At 38.4% G+C, this 12,386-nt stretch overlaps 1 protein-coding gene across 2 annotated transcripts in view; it reads right to left on the bottom strand.

Moving 5' to 3' along the window:
* Window positions 1-7,475, bottom strand: part of KLF12 (KLF transcription factor 12) — a 269,928-nt gene extending 262,453 nt beyond the window's left edge. For both annotated transcript variants that reach the window (XM_063444691.1, XM_063444692.1), the window contains exon 1: window positions 7,344-7,475. The gene's annotated coding sequence lies outside the window, so the exon portion shown is untranslated. The remainder of the gene's footprint in view (window positions 1-7,343) is intronic.
* Window positions 7,476-12,386: the final 4,911 nt, after the last annotated feature.

The raw sequence follows: 12,386 nt of genomic DNA, 5'->3' as shown, positions 1-12,386 counted from the left end.
TTCATCTATCCATCTATCCATCTACTATCCATCTAGTATCCATCTATCTATCACACAGAATGGGCCCAAGTTCAGAGTAGGATTTGACAGGTAAATAACTTGATTGTTAGTAGTTATATTTTATTTTGCAGGTACATAGTATAACAGAGTAAACAACAAGTAAAATTAGTGGAATTTTATTTTCAAAATGGAGACAACTGTTCGTCGTGCGGATAACTTAAAGACATTCACAGATTACTTGGCCGCAACGTCCACCCGACCTTTTATCTTCCGTTTACTTACTGTGGGGATCTCTGAGGCAGCAGGTGTATGTGAACAAGCCATGCACATATGAGCAGCTCAAGAAAAATATCCATGCAGAAATTTGAGCGCTAGAGCCTCAAACATTAATTAATGTTACGAACAATGTAATAAATAACTCCACTGGCCACTCCTCCTCATATGGCTACTAGAGGTGCTTCACTGCCATTCAGTGTCTTTACCCTCTGCATGTAGACACTGAACTTTCCTCATGGAGATGCATTTATTCAATACATCTCTATGAGGAAATGTTGATTGGCCAGGGTTGTGTTCGACTTGTTCTGGCTCTGCCCCTCATCTGCCTCTTTGACGGTCTCAGCCAATTCTATGGGAAAGCATTTTGATTGGCTCAGAACAACACTTCTGATGGTGTCAGCCAAGCAGGCAGATCAGGGGCAGAGCCAGCATCTGTAGACTTGAACAAAAGTAAGATTTTACTATATTTAGGGGAACCAGAGGGGATAGATGGTAGTTTTAACACTATAGGGACAGGAATACATGTTTGTGTTCCTGACCCTATAGTGTTCCTTTAAGCATTCATTGTATGTAAAATCATTGAAATTGGGTCATTAATAGTTATTATATAATAGTCATTAATAATAGGTAATTAAAAAGTGATTGACTCCTCAAACCCAATTCTGAATTTTGGCCCATCCTGTATATATATATATATATAATATTAAATCAGACTAGAAGTCAAGTTTAAAATACATACATACACACATATACGCACAAAGCAGGGGCCCCACACTTACTTTTATCAACTGCCAAGTTTGACAAGGCTTTAAAATGACATTCCGTGAGTATAAAAGAACCTATTTTAACTAGAGATATTGCTAAATTCAGCATACAATGTAGTATTGCTGCATAAAACAGTTGGAAATAAAAGGTAGATGTACCTATGAGGTCAGTTTGATATTTTTAGGTACTAAGATCAATGCTTCAAAAGAACTTTCAGAAGTTGAACAAAATAGGCATATTTGAAAATATTTTTAGCGATTTTCGTTTCTCAGAAGTTGAAGCACATTAAATAGCGTAGACTATCCTTTATATTCCTTAAGACAGGCCTTATTATGCATGTTCCATCTTAGAGTGTGACTAATGAATAAGTTACAGCCTCCCAAAATCACTACACCTTTATAGCCACAGAAATCAGAGTTCAATGCAGGCACTTTAAGCAGCAGTGCTATAATAAAAATAATATATATCTCCTGTTGACTGCAAAGCTCTTCATTATTGTGCCCTCCAGCTAATGTTTCCTGACTTTTTTCCCCAATGAGTAGTATGTGTTTTTTTTTTTTTATTATTATAATTATTGTTATTTACAAAATGTTACATTAGGAGCTTATGCTCATTACCAAATTATTTTGGCTGAAGTAAACAGATGATTTCAAAACAGACATCATCACATGACTACACGTAGAGAGCACCTTGTCAAACTGTACAGTGTTATTGTATCTGTTGCACAATAGACATAATAAAGTTAATACAAACAAAATAATTCATATATATCTACTACAAAGTTGTTTATTTATAATAAAACTTTCCTTTAAACTACAATTTTATGTGGCATTACAATTTTAATTTATGGTGCAGCAGGTACCCCTAATTTTCTGTGTGCTTTTACTAGGACATAGGGTGCACTTCTCATTGAGAAGTATTGAAACCAATGTTTCCTTCTAAAAAAAAAGCTCTCACTTTAGTTTTAAGCAAGCACTTGTGTTTGACAGTCTAGAGAGGCAGCAAGGAGGGTGTGGGAGGCTATTAATGTGCAAACCTCTCTTGACAGTTAACCTCTTAAGATCTTCAGCAAGGTTAGGTGCTTTTGGCGGTTGGTGTGTTCCTTTAAGTAAAAAACTAAAGTATCAAAATATAACTATTCTACATTTCAAAAGTTTTCTGAATTCCAACAATGGATGAAACTATAAGCATACAAAATAATATTTAAAGGGACACTATAGTCACCTGAACAACTTTGGCTTAATGAGGTTGTTCAGGTGAGAACTATAGCTCCCTGCAGCCTTTCTCATGTAAACACTGTATTTTTTGAGAACATAGAGAGTTTAGATTGAAAGCTAGGAACATCTCCAGTTGCAGTCACTCCGAGTGAACCAGAGGGACTTCAGAGTTGATGGAGACATAATATGCCTCCATCCACTCAGATCTGCTGTGCACAACATCCTGTGATTCAGTATCTCCTCCCTCTGCATGCAGACACTGAACTTTCCTCATAGAGATTTATTGATTCAATTAATCTCTGAGGAGATGCTGATTGGCCAGGGCTGTGTTTGAATCATGCTGGCTCTGCCCCTGATCTGCCTCCTTGTCAGTCTCAGCCAATCCTATGGGGAAGCACTGTGATTGGATCAGGCTATCACATGTCAGCAGACTGCTTGTTTTTCCTGAGTCTAACAGCATGCAGATTTACAGCTTCTGGCTTGAATACAGTAAGATTTGTACTATATTTATGGAGGCATGTGGGGCCCAGGAGGGCTAGATGGTCATGTTAACACTATAGGGTCAGGAATACATGTAGTTGCACTGGTGACTATAGTGTCCCTTTAACAAATCTCCAGTCTTTGCATACAGAAGACAACACTGATATGCCTATTGGGTTAAAATACAAAGTACTGTTTGCAATGCTCATCACAGGATTGGACATAGTGTTTCAAACACATAGTGTTTGCAATCAACACTAAACTGCTTAGTTGCAAATTCATCATTTTATTGGGAGTCATAGGAAAATTAGGGATTTAGCATTAATTAGCATCAAGCCCAACTAATGGAAGTTGCTAGAGAGCTAACTCTTGGTACTTATGATGTAGTCAGTGTACAAAGAAAAAGGAAAGCTAACATGGATAAGCCATAACTGGAGTTTGTGTATCATGCTGCTCTTTAGAGCAAAAAAATGGATCCTCCAAGCAAATAACCATGTTTATTTACAGTCTGCAGTCCTGAAAGGCTGGTACTCCCTAACCTCAATTCACCCTTAAAGGGAATCTCCAGTGCCAGGAAAACGATCCGTTATCCTGGCACTGGAGGGTCCCTCTCCCTCCCACCGCCCAATCTCCGGTTACTGAAGGGGTGAAAACCCCTTAAGTCACTTACCTGAGGCAGTGACGATGTCCCTCGCCGCTGTCTCCTCCTCCGCGACGCTCCTCCTCTCCATTGCGTCGGCCGGTGGGCGAGACTGATCCCGCCCACCGGCCGAGGAGACCTAATGCACATGCGCGGCAATGCCACGCATGCGCATTAGATCTCCCCACAGGAAAGCATTGAAAACTAATTTCAATGCTTTCCTATGGGGATTTGAGCGACGTTGGAGGTCCTCACACAGCGTGAGGACGTCAAGCGACGCTCCAGCACAGGTTACCTGTGCTATAGAGCAGGAAGTGACCTCTAGTGGCTGTCTAGTAGACAGCCACTAGAGGTGGAGTTAACCCTGCAAGGTAATTATAGCAGTTTATAAAAAACTGCAATAATTACACTTGCAGGGTTAAGAGTAGTGGGAGTTGGCACCCAGACCATTCCAATGGGCAGAAGTGGTCTAGGTGCCTGGAGTGTCCCTTTAACCATAAGCAACCACAAATATAGCCCAACTATACCCCTAAAAGTTTACTCCAATCCTGACTTTACCAGCATCCTTTTGAATGCCATCATTTTAGTGGCAGGGGACACACTAAGCACCACAGCAACTCACTGTTCAGTGCTAAAACCATTTTAATCAGTTTGACACTGAATGAGTTCCACAGCCTGACGCATCCCGGCGTCTCTGTAGCTCAGGCTAATGCTTCTGCATTAACAATATCTGTTATGGTGGTCAGTGATAAGCTGAGAACACTCTCAGCCTACCACAACCACCCATTGCAAGTATACGTTTGCATGGATAGTGGAAATGTAACCTCCACATTACCTATACCTTCCAGCTGGGGCTGCTTCAGACCACCACTCAGTGTCAATCTGATAGAAAATGGCACCAACAGGCCTCTAAATTGTCCCAAATTTTGTTTCCGCTGTTTGTTCACTGGTGTCAATTTTAGGGGGCAAATCATTTGACAAGCTTGCGCAGTAGTAGGACCTAGCAGACAGCGCTGAAACAGAGTTCCCTGCGTGGCATGTCCTCAGTGGGCTGGCCTGTGTGATTAGCCTTCACGTCTGGATGTCCTGCTAGTGGTTCAGGGGGCTCTTTCCTCACTCCGTCTGTCCCCTTTGGGCAGAGCCAGTGGAGTTATAAAACCAATGGATTTACTTACTTACATACTTCTGTATAAAATATTATTTCTATATATTCATAATGCAACACAGTGAGTTGGCACCAAATGATTTTCACAGCTAAACTCAACAGCCCTTTCCTAGCAAATAATGTATGCAAACGTCTAAATGTGTTTCCCTAGTTCCATTCGTTAGTATACAGACCAATTCCATTCATTAGTATACAGAATCCCACACCACACCAGCCCAGTGGAACTGGAGAACCTATCTGATGATAAATAACAACAAACATTATGTCATAGTAAAGGCTGGCTTATAAATAAGTACAGCCTACCAGACAGTTATATCCTAACCAGGCACATTCACAGCTAGTGAAATTGCTATTGTCATGAATGTGACTCTGTATTACGCATCCTAATCCCTTAACATAGCTCTGCACCATATAAAGGCACAATAAAATGATATTATCCCATAGACCTGTGCACGGAGCTAGAGAGGGGAATGCAGAAGTCACCATGGATTACCTAGATGACATCCCTCAGACTGACAGATGTCTGTGTTGGAGCTAAAGTACTGACACTATAAAAGCTGTTTTGTCTTCACTCATGACAGAGATACATTATGGAAAATAAACATATTTATGCAGAGAAAATAAGTCAGACAAATGAGTCCCCAACCCTAAGAGAAACATTTCATAGGTCTACACAGTTACACTTAAATGATAGCAGTCTGCTCCACTAAATAACTGTTTATCCAGATTATAGATTCCTCTGTGCTAATGCTTCAAACTGAACACAGCTTTTAGCAGCTGAATTTAAGCAGATAACATTAAGGTGCTCAACGCCTGATCAATCCTATGGTCAAATGTAATAATTATGAGAGGAATACTGGGCAATGATTCATAGCCATGCAGAATCTACTCTTTGTGATTCTTATATCACCATGTAGCTCAAGACACTCCCAAAATGCACAGTTTCTGTTCTACTTTTTAGATGACGTCAATTATGACATCCTGGGAAGTATGCACAGATGTAAATATTAGTGATAGATTTGTGATTCCATTATTGGGCAGTGTTACAATGCTGAACTGGGCAGCCATATGGCTCTCGCTGGAAACCACACAGCCATGGGCATTAGCAGACTGACTCTCATAGTCTCCTCTATTCATATTCTGCAAATTTAATCCTATACATTTCATTTCACGGGTATATAGTGTATTGGTGTGTGTATGTGTATACACACACACACACACACACATATATGCACATATACACACAATATGTATATGACATATAGACAAATAGAATCACTTTAAAATGTGGACATTAAAATACCATTGCATCAATGTGCCATTTATTAAGGTATGCATCATTACAGCACAGGTTTGCTGACAATCAATGGGAGTTAGCACATACCATCTTAAATGCAGGTAAACTATAAAATTAACCCCCCTTAAAGTTATGGCCCCCTAACCACAAATGTACTATAACCCCAAATGTTCCTAATAGACCCCAACGCTCAAGATCCATTACCCTAATGTCTCCCCTAAACTAACCTAATCTTACATACGTTAAACCATGCTTTTGTTAATAACAATGGAATATCGCTGTTCTTATGAACGCAGCAACTTTTTAGCATTTCTATTGCAGTATTTGCATATAAAACCTCATGTTTAAGCGGAAACATTTTAAAGATATTCATTCACTCTCCCATACTTCCTTGCGATATATCTTTATTAATCTTTGCATCTATACCATACATATTATCATTGTGACACATGTTCTTTGCTGATATTTCTTAAGCAATATGTCCAAAATCATTTGCAATCTTTGTCAAGTTCTATACAAGCATCAGTGTTACATATTAACTTGTATGAAACGACTGTTTAAAAGACACCTTAAATCGCTGTTAATATTGAACAATTCTCAGCTGAACTTCTAAATAGAAAGGTCTAAATATACATAATGCACACCCTCATATTGGAGTTTAATGACAGAATTGCTTGATTTTTGTAAGCAGATGAACATTGCCACCAACTTGTGTCACAGGGTCAAGGCTCCATAGTCTCATTAATGACACACAGTAAAGCAAGCCCCCGCTTGTCCAGCTGACACCACAGTGTGGTTATGGTAAATAGGCATGCAAACTTCTCCCCTGTCAACTCAAGCAAGCTAGGTCCACCTTAATTGAAAATTACTGCCATAGGCCAGCCCTCAGACTACTTTTATGAGGCTGAATGCTGATGCAAGTGACAGCCCAACATCATTACCATGCAGACAATGATGAAGGTGGAAGCGGGATCACTGCTTATGACAAGTAGGTCGTGGTCTGCACTTTCAACTACGGCATCTCCGACAACAACAACCATCAACACACAACCATCAATAAGGAAACAAGCAAAAAGTGTAACAACAACACCGTGTATGTATATACCGATGCCAAATCTGCTGCATTTCCTCTGACACCTCCAGCTACAGAGTCACTGAACACAGACCCTACAGATCACTTCACATCAGACACATTATGGCAATGACAGCAGGGATCCACGCACACATTAATCTGAATATCCTCCGTATCTTACAAAAGCAGCCAAATTAAACAATTCCTAGACATCGATAAAGCTCTCTTTTCGGTTTTTACGTTGATATATTGGAGATTATACAGCTATACACACACAGATGTATGTACACAGTTAATGATGGGAATATATATATATAGGGATATTCTGTAGATGACACACAATAACAAAACAGCTATGAGACTGTCCAGAGTAACAAACCCCATGTCACAAGGAATAGAACGTTTGCAGAAGAAATGGAATATTCACAGACCTGTATAGAAGCTGCAGAGCAGTGGAGGAAAGGGTTCGTTTGCCTTATAGAGAATCCCCTGTCTGTGCCTTTCTCACACACACATACAGAGAGTCCCTCAGTTGCTCAATGCAGTTCTCAGGAAATGAATGGGGGCATACAGAGAACTGTTGTACTTGCAAATGACTTACCGGGATCACATGATCTGCTAAATCTAGGGTGGGCCAGTGGGTGGAGGCTTTCATAAACAAGAGAGGACAATATACTGGGAGCCTTTCCAGCATGCATCGAGTTACACAGGGACCCCCAGCAAGGAGGCTTGGGACACCTCCTATATTAGACTTTATTATGCAAACTACTAGTGCTGCTGCAAAATGTGTGGGAAAAAAATACATAATGACATCATTGATCAGCATGTTAAACAGCAAGCGTGTTCATATCACTAAACAGCTGAGTGCTGAATAGAATAGTCACGGGAAATAAGCATTGCAGCTGCTGTTAGAAACCCCCCTTCTTACAACTGAAACCCTCCCTGCTCCCACCCTGAGGAGTAGGAGGAAACTCCCACAGTTAGCCCATGTATTTGCCATAGATGTCAAGGCTGATCTCCACTGTTAGAATCATGTTCTTTTCTTCTAAGATAGTTATGGTGTTTTTTTTTTGTTTTTTTTTTTAAATTCTATTATGTTTTAGAATAAGAGAAAAATAATGGCACATTATGTAACTGCTCCAAAATAACTGCAATGATTCTTGCTTTCGATCTAGCAAGTGGCCATGACATAATTGTAGCATGATCGTTTGAGAATTTATTATATGGACAATATACACTAATCACCAACTAGTGTAAACTTAGGTAGGTATGAAATAGAAATAAATGCATTCTAACCAAAATTATTTACTGGAATGCATAGCTAGATGCATGTTTTTGCAATCCACCAAAGATCCATTTTATGATATACATTTCATAATTAATTTATAGCTTTGTTTAATTTAGAAAAGTTCGATTTTATGATACATGAAATAGTTATTAGTTGTAAGAATATTTATATTCTTCTTTCGTTATCGCTAATTGTGTAGCTTGTGCTTATTGTTTATATGTGGTCCCTCCTGCATTTTGTATAACAGTAAGGTATTTGCCATTTATTTATTTATAAAATATTTTACCAGGATGGATACATTGAGATTTCTCTCGTTTTCAAGTATGTCCTGGGTCCACAAAACATTGCATTGTTACAGTTAGTGTACAATAAAATACAAGTACAATATTAATAATACACAATATATACAAAATTTAACATAGAACAGGTAGGAAATATATAATCAACCATGGTATGTGCATTCTGTTTTGAGGTATGTAGAGAGGGATCTCTTAAAAAAAGACTTTTCATTAATTCATTTCCAGAAATATACCAGCTTTAAAATTACAGATGATGTTTCCTTATACTATGGATAGCAAATAAAAATGAGATCCCACTAAGCTTGAAGCATCAGTAAGCACAATTGGAATTTCATGTTTAACACCAAAACAACTTTGCTTCACACTATTAAAATGTATTTTGGTGCGAAGATCTAATCCCCGTAGCCTTTCTGTAGAATTCAGTGCTGTTTCTGAGAAAATATGTATTTTTTACTTTTTGCCTTTGCCACACCCTCACACCTGTCAATCATTCGGTTGCATTACATACTTCCTGAAAATGTTTAGCAATTTTGTCCATACTGCTTCTCTCCTGTAAAACGCAATATATCCCCTGATCAGAGCTTTATATTCGTGCACATAAAAATGTTGAATGCCTGCTAATACTGACAAAAGTGATCAGTTTGAACTGAATCTGAAAACTTAAGGGCTTGTTGTAAGTCTCTGAACAGGTGAGTAAATTCTGTATAGTGTAAATGTTTTTTTTTTATATGTTAATATTGCATTTGTAGGAGTGTCTTGTGTTTTCCAAGAGTTAAAAACTGCGTGGTGAATCCTGGACCTCGGAAGAAGTTCATTACAGTACTGTGGAGTGTATCTGGTGCACTTTTGCATTGTGTTATTATTTAATGTTTTTGATATTTGTGTGTTTTAATGAGAGCAGTAGATATCATTTAGAATTCTAAAGTAATATAGAAAATTGGAACGATATAAGGTACCTGTGTCTGAGAATATCAATGCGGTTGCCAATATAATTTTTTGCTATTAAAAGCATTGGATTGGATAAACATACTCAATCGTGCCACTTTCCATCCGTGAATTGCTCTGCCTTAATGGATCTTTATGAGAAGCATTAGATGAGACATTTTTGCTGATTGCTGTGCATGCGCAGTTTGTCAATATTTCTCCGTGAGAATCATTGGATTGAATGATCCAGCACTAACTAGGAATTTTGCATTGGGCAAAAAAGCAGGTTATCATTAGATTACAAAAGCCAATTAATGACAGGTAGGGTTTTATGGAATATATATAGATTTTTTTTTAAAATAGTAAATGATGTACATTTTTTGTTAATGCCTTAACCATGTGTTTCAAAACGATACATTTCGTAACACAGCATTTCTCTTTAACTACGTTATTGATCTGAAGTCCACATATTTGCACTTTGGCCAGCATACCAGGATCTGTTTCCTGACAGCCTTTTGGGGCTACAAACATTACTATTCACTCATGGGTGTCCCAAATGAGGAGCCTGCACATGTCAGACCCAGTTGGGGCCCTGACATTCCTAATTCAACTTTGGCTTGCAGCCCAGAACTACCAAGAAAACTGGGCAGGCCAGAATGATTTCAAAGCTCCAAGTCTCGTTTACAAGCAGTCAAGAGAAGTGAGTATAGACAGACCCCCTGTATCGTGAGCTGGCGGTCTTGATGCACTTACAGACTGTTGTCCTAACCTATACAAAACGGAGGTTCTCTTGAATTTGAGTAAATGCTGCCGCTGCTAATAAACCAAATGTTTTCAAGCAGATTTTTTTTCTTTTGCTACCTTTACAACTGTAATGAATACATTTTACGCCTAAATAACTGAAATGAAAACAATCACAAACTTGGCTATTCTTTTTTGCATCAGCTATTTAGGTCTAACATTTGTTCAATGCAATCGTTAAATGTTCACAGGTTCCAAACAGCGCTTTGAATGTAGCCAACATCTCCAACTAAATGAAATAGCAAAAAATAAATATCTCTTCTTGTCAAATAAATATTTTCAACACAGCACAAAGGACCAACATTTCCAGATGTAGGCTAATAAATCTGCAGACATTATCTAACAATAATTGTATTGGTTTTTCTGTAGATTTTTCAACAGAGTAAAATATCGCCCCATATATCACATTCTAATTAACTGATCTCCTAAATCTTTAACGCTTTACGTGTAAGAAAAACACACTATTTTTAACACAGTAATAATGTGAACTGTCTATTAAATTCCAAAATTCAAAGACAATACTATACAGCTTTCCCTGGAGGCAGTTTCCATTCCAGAGAAGACTAATGGCTGCTTCAAGAGAGACCTATGCTGTGTTAAGAACTAAAACCTCAGTGTGCTTCAGATCTGCAGCTGCAGAGGACTATGTCAGAAAGACTGTGGTTGCTATGGGAGCTCAGGATGCTAGGAAGTGAATAACACACCCAGACGGTCCACCCAACCCTGCAGTTATTTAACTCTACATGGTTCAAATACCCACTGATGGCTAGAATAGACCCAGCTGTTATTTAATCTGAGTATCACGGTAAATGTTCGCAAACATCCGGGGTGCCAAAGCAAGCCTTTTGTTGTGTAAAGAGTTAATGACTAAATCTTTATTCAGATCAGTGTGTTCCAGATTCCATTCACAACATTCAGAAAACGAGGAATGGCCTATCTGTGCATGAGATGCCTAAACTGTGTGAAAAAAAATCTTTGTGAAGTTTCTAGTATTTTGTGGGTGATATAAATTGAATAAATACACATTTGATATCTAGCAGTGTTTGCATTTCTATTTGTTTTATGTAGCTAGTATACCTATCATTAATCATATTTCCTCTATATATTCTTGTTATCCATCATTATTCTTAGGAGGAGAATCTATCATAAACTTTGAAGAAAACCATGAACCAGGTTAAATGAAGTAGATTAACCAATATGAATCTAGAAGTAAATAAATCCATATGAATCTGGAGAAGTATTGCACAAAGCTATAAAATCCCAGTGTAGCAAAAAAAATAAATAAAAAAAACTGCAAACAAAGAAATACTTAAATAAAACAACAAGATCATACATTCTAGTCTAGTAAACATGACAATTCAGTGTATCTCTTGGTCACAAGTAAATGATTATCATTGGAGGATATCAATCTAAAATCCAACAATTTAAAAAAATAATAATAATAAATACTTAAAGGATACAAAAGCATACATGTTTAATACTTACACTTCAAGGATTACACATACTTGGTTTGTACATATGTATTGTCAATTGATTGACATCTAGCCTTAAAATAACACTATAGGGTCAGAAACACAAACATGTATTTCTGACCCTATAGTGTTAAAACCATTATTTCAGTGGCATGCCCACCTTAGCCCCCTTAAAAAGTATGGAAACTTACCTTATTACCAGTGCTGTGTGAGTCCACCGGAGCTGGCTCCACCCTTGATCCGCCTCCTTGCTGACATAGTCAGGATTTATGATTTCAGCCAATCCAATGCTTTCCCATAGGGAAAGCATTGGATTGGCTGAAATCAGCAAACAGTTGGGGCGGGGAAGGGGCCAAACGCCATTTAGGCCAATCAGCAACTCCTCATGGAGATGCACCGAATCAATGAATCTCTATGAGAAAAATTCATGGAGACACTGAACGGCAGTGCTGCACACTGTGCACCACTGCTCCAGGAAACACCTCCAGTGGTCATCTGAGAAGTGGCCACTTGAGGTTTCCCTAGGGGGCAATGTCAACAATGCCTTTTCTCTGAAAAGGCAATGTTTACATGAAAATGCCTGCAGGGAATGATTATACTCACCAGAAATACTACATTAAGGTGTAGTCTAGTGCAGGGCTTCCCAAACCTTTATGGGCTGAGACCTACTTTTCAAAACTGTAATTTATT

This window comes from Pelobates fuscus, chromosome 1 (genome assembly GCF_036172605.1).
Source record: "Pelobates fuscus isolate aPelFus1 chromosome 1, aPelFus1.pri, whole genome shotgun sequence".
NCBI classification, from domain to species: domain Eukaryota; kingdom Metazoa; phylum Chordata; class Amphibia; order Anura; family Pelobatidae; genus Pelobates; species Pelobates fuscus.
This window is presented reverse-complemented; position numbering and strand designations above follow the sequence as displayed.